The 5,596-nt window shown below is 48.7% G+C and overlaps 1 long non-coding RNA gene across 1 annotated transcript; it reads left to right on the plus strand.

The window, feature by feature from the left end:
• Positions 1-867: 867 nt before the first annotated feature.
• Positions 868-1,555, plus strand: LOC145821128 (uncharacterized). Its single transcript, XR_014363168.1, has 3 exons — positions 868-952; positions 1,037-1,135; positions 1,344-1,555. It is a non-coding gene; the product is annotated as an uncharacterized LOC145821128 (long non-coding RNA).
• The last annotated feature ends 4,041 nt before the right edge of the window (positions 1,556-5,596 follow it).

Raw genomic sequence — 5,596 nt, forward strand, 5'->3', positions numbered from 1 at the left:
ATTTCTGCTCTTCATTCCTTGTACATTGCACTCACAGCGCACTTTTACAGTCTGTATTTTGCTCTCAGCATTTCGTACTTACATTCTGCACTGCTTTTCTCAGCTATGGGTCTATGTATACTTCCCAGCATTAGCCCTAGAGTTGGAGGTGGCAGGGCTTCCCATGACCCCATACTCACTAGTGTTCGAGGGCCCGCACCGGCCGAGACCCCGAGAGACCCTCATTTACCTGCGACAGTACTTTGACACTGTGCGGCATTCGGAGGTACTTCAGAACTTTCAGTTCCTTTCATTTTCATCTTTGATTTGCTCTGTATATTCCCGATTTCTAATTGGTTTATGCATTTATCATCTGCGGATCTCATGGCAGCCTTGGGCGCCCCTAGGTGATGGTCTCCGACTTCAGTATACCGGAGGGTCGGGCATCTCCCAGTATAGGGTCCTGCTCGAAGGGCCGGTTGGCAGGGCATGGTTCCTGGGGGAACGCTTTCTGCGCCAGGTATGGGGGTATCTTTCTCAGGATCCTCCCGCAGTACCCCCAGTCAGTATGCGGACTGCTGACAGGCTCTCTTACTCGGAGGTAGTCGGCGCCATGCTAGGTAGCGATGCTTTACTATATCTCGAGGAGGGGGACTACGCCACTTACCGTCACATATATTTGATGCCTCCATTGACGGGAGCTCGCACCCCGATGACGAGGCCTGCCGGTATGTCATCCTCGGGCCAGGCCTGAGCTCGGGCTGTAGACGCCCCTTCTACTAGTAGGGCTGGTACATCTAGAGGTGGGGGTAGACCGGTTCCTCCAACTCCGTCGACTTATCCTCATCCTAGATGGCCAGATATGCCGACTGAGTTGATGGCGAGGCAGTATGGGGCTATCTCTCCGACCCCGATTCCGCTAGAGCCTCCGATGCCCAGTGATCGATACGCCAATGATCCTGACTCACCGCTGGTATGCTCCACTGTTTTTTTCATTCATCATTCAGATGTTTAGACATTCTTTTGTTCACTGATGATTATGAGCTCATATTTGCAGCCATCGCGAGGGTACATGGAGGAGGTGGTTGGACTGGTGGCCACACTCGAGGGCATGGTCCTGCGTAGGGAGGCACAGTTGTCTGTCGCGGGCATTCAGGTACCCTTCAGTTTTCTGGCATTTATCATACTTCTGATGACATGCTGATTTCTACTGCATCGATAGACTACTTGTGTAGAGCACATCTGACACACACCCCACTTGGACACTGTATTTACATGCACCCACTTCACGTAGCCTTTGCTTGTATCTGCATCTGATGTATATATTTGGACTGATGTATTTGAATTGAACTCTTTGTTTTCAGATGCCTTCATGGTCCGGTCAGCCGTAGGCCAGGCCACCTGGGCCTCCTTGGGGAGCTGGGCCATCTGGGCCTTTTCAGGGAGTTGGGTCACCCGGGCCTTTTCAGGGGGCGGGGCCATCCCGGCCTTTCCGAGGAGCCGGGCCATCTAGGCCTTTTCGAGGGGCTCGAGGAGGGCCTGTCTGCAGACGCAGGGCTCACGTTGTAGAGGTGGAGCCTGATGAGGAGGAGGAGGAGGCTACCGATCGTCAGTCAGAGACATCTGCTGAGGAGGGGGGCTCCGGTCTTGGTTCGGGGAACAGAGGCGAGGCTGAGGGGGATCCTGTGGATGACAGCTCCGACTCAGATGATGATGATGATGGTGCAGAGGTTGTCCCGCAGAAGAGGATGAGGAGTGCTTCTCGTTCCCGCTCCCGAGGACATTGATGTTGCTATTTCCTGCTTTATTTTTCTTTTTGCTAGTAGTTTGTAGCACTTTGCATATTGATAGGCAGTTTTATTTTTTGTAAAACTTGTACCTTTGTTTGTTGTAAAGCATGATGGAATGAAACAACTTTTGAAAAGGTGTTCGTATTTTAAACTTTAGCATCGTATCACATCATTTTATTTCGCACAAGAAAAGAATGAATTTGAATGGGAGTGCGCATTGTGTAATCACCAAGTCAGGTAGTGAACCGACGCAACAAACTAAGCAACTCAACCTACTAAGATATAACAGAACCTTTAGCAAGTTTACAACTCGATAAACAAAATGCAACAACGTTGACAACGCAAATAAACAAGACTTAAACAAAGATTGCTTAAACAGAGCGCAATGACTCAAAAACACGAAACACGTCCGCTCGACAAACAACTCGATAAGCACAACAACAACTCGATAATCAAAACAACAACTTGATAAACAAAACTCAGCAATAACAGAGTGTACTTCTGACAATCTGGGCACCGGGACGCATCCGAAACAGAGCGAAATGAAGGCCTTTAACTCTCCCGTTGCACGGAAATGCTTGGAATTTTCCCTCGAAGGGTAAAACAGGGCCAAAGGGATACACTGCAGCATTGCCGGCCATCTTTGGGAGCCGGCCGGCCAAATTTGTGGAGAGAGACAGCTGGCCGGCCATTTTTGAAAAAGAGAATGGCTGGCCAGCTGGAAAAGGTGGCCGGCCGGCCACTTAGTCCTGCAGCCACCTGATTTTTGACACGTGTCCCCGTGAATAGTGTTTTTCCCTCTATAAAAGCCTCAACTTCGAGAACATTCATTTTATCTTAGTTTTACACAAAGATGGAGGCATTTCTCGCGGAAAATCTCACATCTTGGATCTCTTCTCTAGATGGCTCGGAAAAGCTGAATTTCCGGGGTTTCGGTTTGAATGCACTATTCACGCTGAGCCGTACTCCGCTACAGCTCCCTTTTCTCCATGCCGCGGCAAGGTTCTGGAACCCAGTGACGCACGTTTTTAGCTTTGGCGGCCAAGAGATGTGTCCCACTTTTGAAGATTTTCAGGTTTTGATGGAGTCTGAATGCTCTGAAGTGATCTTGCCCCAGCTCCGTTTTGGCCATGCTCAGGCTTTAGGGCGAATGTGTGGGCTCACGGCGCATGATGCTCGATCTCTGATCTGCAGTGGGGAACTGGACATCCTCGGCTTGATCCATCGTTTTTCCGACGCTGGTGACCGCAGCAACCATTATTGGCAGGGTTTCCGGCAACACGCCCTCAGCTTATGTTTGCTGTCTCACTTTCTGCTTTCCTCGGGCTTCGGCGGGGCTAGCATTCGCCTGATTGAAGTCGCCCAAGGCTTGAGAGAAGGAAAGAGCTGTATTGCCATGACCTTGGCTGAGACACTGATGGGCTTAGATTCTGTCTATCGCCGGGAGGCGACTAGGTTTGCTGGGAGTCCACTACTGCTGCAGGTAATATTTCCCACCCGACCTCACATATATATTTTCTCACATCACTCGACCCTCATGCTCGGTTTTTTCTCACAAAACCCTGGTCTTACTTTTCCCTCATCGTACATCTCTCTGTTCTTTATTCTCTCATTTTCCATCCCTCCCCTAGGTATGGTTAATGGATAAGTTGCAGGTTGTGGACTCTTGCCCAGCCTATTCAGCTCGAGGCTACTTCTTTCGGCAGCGCCTAGTCAATGCTCTTGACGAAAGGTGGTGGTTCCATTGGATGTGCAATTTATCCGCAGACGGCATTGCTTGGCGTTGTCCTTGGCTCAACCTCCTGGCAATGAGCTATAGTATGTCTCGACTGATTGGGATCCAATTGATTGGTCTAACCCACTGCGTATTCTATTTTTCGTTCCGGTTTCTGCGTCAGTTTGGTCATGATCAGACCTGCCCACCGGAGGGGATTGAGTACCCAGCTGCTTTCCCGATCCGGGGTGCACATCTTGCCCGATATGCCACAGCATGGAGGACTAGAGAGCTCCTGGCCCCTGCTTCTACTTTCAGTTGCACTTTGTCCGATGAGTGCTTGGATTGGCTCAATGAGGAGGCACAGGTTGGGCCTAGCTTGGCATCAGATGCTTCGTCCAGCTCTGGGAGGGGACGCAGAGATACTTGATTCAACTATGCCCCAAATTTATTGCTTATTTAGCGTTTTCAAGTTTTCTTTATGAATGTACTAAAAAAAGCAACCTCAACTGTAATGCAAAAGCAGGAGAACTCAGTTTTGAAATCAATGAAATTGAAAGTTGTGGTACTGAAAATTTTCCGCTTTTGGTCCAAAAATGGTCTTAGTCGTAAAAAGATTAATTTGAACAAAGTCGACTTTTATTAAAACTTTTCAAAACTATTTTCGATGTGGATCAGAACTGGACACGCCGAAGATCTGTCACTGAGATGCACAACCCCAGATCCCTGCAACTGGAAAGTTGCCCCTAGTCTGAAGAACAATGCGGCACTTCATAGCAACAGAAAGTTGCCCCTAGTCTGAGTAACTTTGCACCGTCGCGGCAACGGAAAGTTGCCCCTAGTATGAACAGCACTGTACCGGAGATCGCGATAAATGCTGATGGATAAAGATGACTGAGATGATCGAAATGGACAGAGTTGATCGGGGAAAAGTTTATGGCTGAACGTCAAGGTGAAGTTGCCTACGTATCCCAAAGATGGGAATCAAGCCTTACGTAGTTCAGGCTCAGGTTCACTCGAGTATTTTCACTCTCCTTTTGCGCTCTAACTTTTGCCAAGGCCGCCCTTTGCGGGTTTTCAACCTTGCGAGCTCAGTTTTTATATTTTCTAATTTTTTGTGCTCTGACTTTTGCCTAGGTCGCCCTTTCGGGTTTTCGGCCTAGCGAGCCTCTCAAGGGTAATATTTCTTCAACTTGTCCATATTGATCGGTTGTGAGAACTCCAAGCCATCTAGATCCATCAGAACCACAGCTCCACCTGACCAGATAGCTTTGATGATGTAAGGACCAGTCCAATTGGGTTTGAACTTGCCCCTTGGGTCGTGGATGGGAGCTCGGTTGTCTTTGAGCACCAAATCTCCTTCTTTCAGATTCCTGGACTTAACCTTCTTGTTGAAAGCCCGGGCAATTCTGCGTTGATAGCCTTGGATGTGGTACAGTGCTTTCAGTCTTCTTTCATCAAAGAGCATGAGTTCTTCAAATCTGCTTTGCTGCCAATCTGCTTCGGCTATCTGGCATTCAGCCAATACTCGTAACGACGGAACCTCAATCTCAATGGGTAGAACAGCCTCCATTCCATAGACCAATGAATATGGAGTTGCTCCAGTAGAAGTTCTGATTGAAGTCCTGTAGCCCCACAGAGCAAATGGCAGCTTGTCTGGCCAATCCCAATAGGTTCCCACCATCTTCTGCAGTATATGCTTGATATTCTTGTTGGCGGCCTCAACCGCTCCGTTGGTCTGCGGCCGGTATGTAGATGACTTACGGAAAGCCACATTGTATTTCTCCAACAAGTCTATCACTTCTTTCTTGAAGTGGGAACCATTATCTGAAATTATCTCGTTTGGCACCCCGTAGCGACAGATGATGTTATTTCTGATGAACTTTGCGACATGCGACGCCTTCAACACCGCGTATGATTGGGCCTCGACCCACTTTGTGAAATAATCTATCGCTACTAGGATAAACTCATGCCCGTTTGACCCCTTCGGGGTAACAGCTCCGATCACATCAATTCCCCAGACCGAAAAAGGCCATGGTGAAGTCATGTTGTACAGCTTTGACGGCGGGATGTTCATGCGGTTTGCATGAATTTGACACTTGTGGCATCGCCA

Source organism: Camellia sinensis, chromosome 3 (assembly GCF_055761805.1).
Source record: "Camellia sinensis isolate YWXY chromosome 3, ASM5576180v1, whole genome shotgun sequence".
In the NCBI taxonomy this organism is placed as follows: Eukaryota; Viridiplantae; Streptophyta; class Magnoliopsida; order Ericales; family Theaceae; genus Camellia; species Camellia sinensis.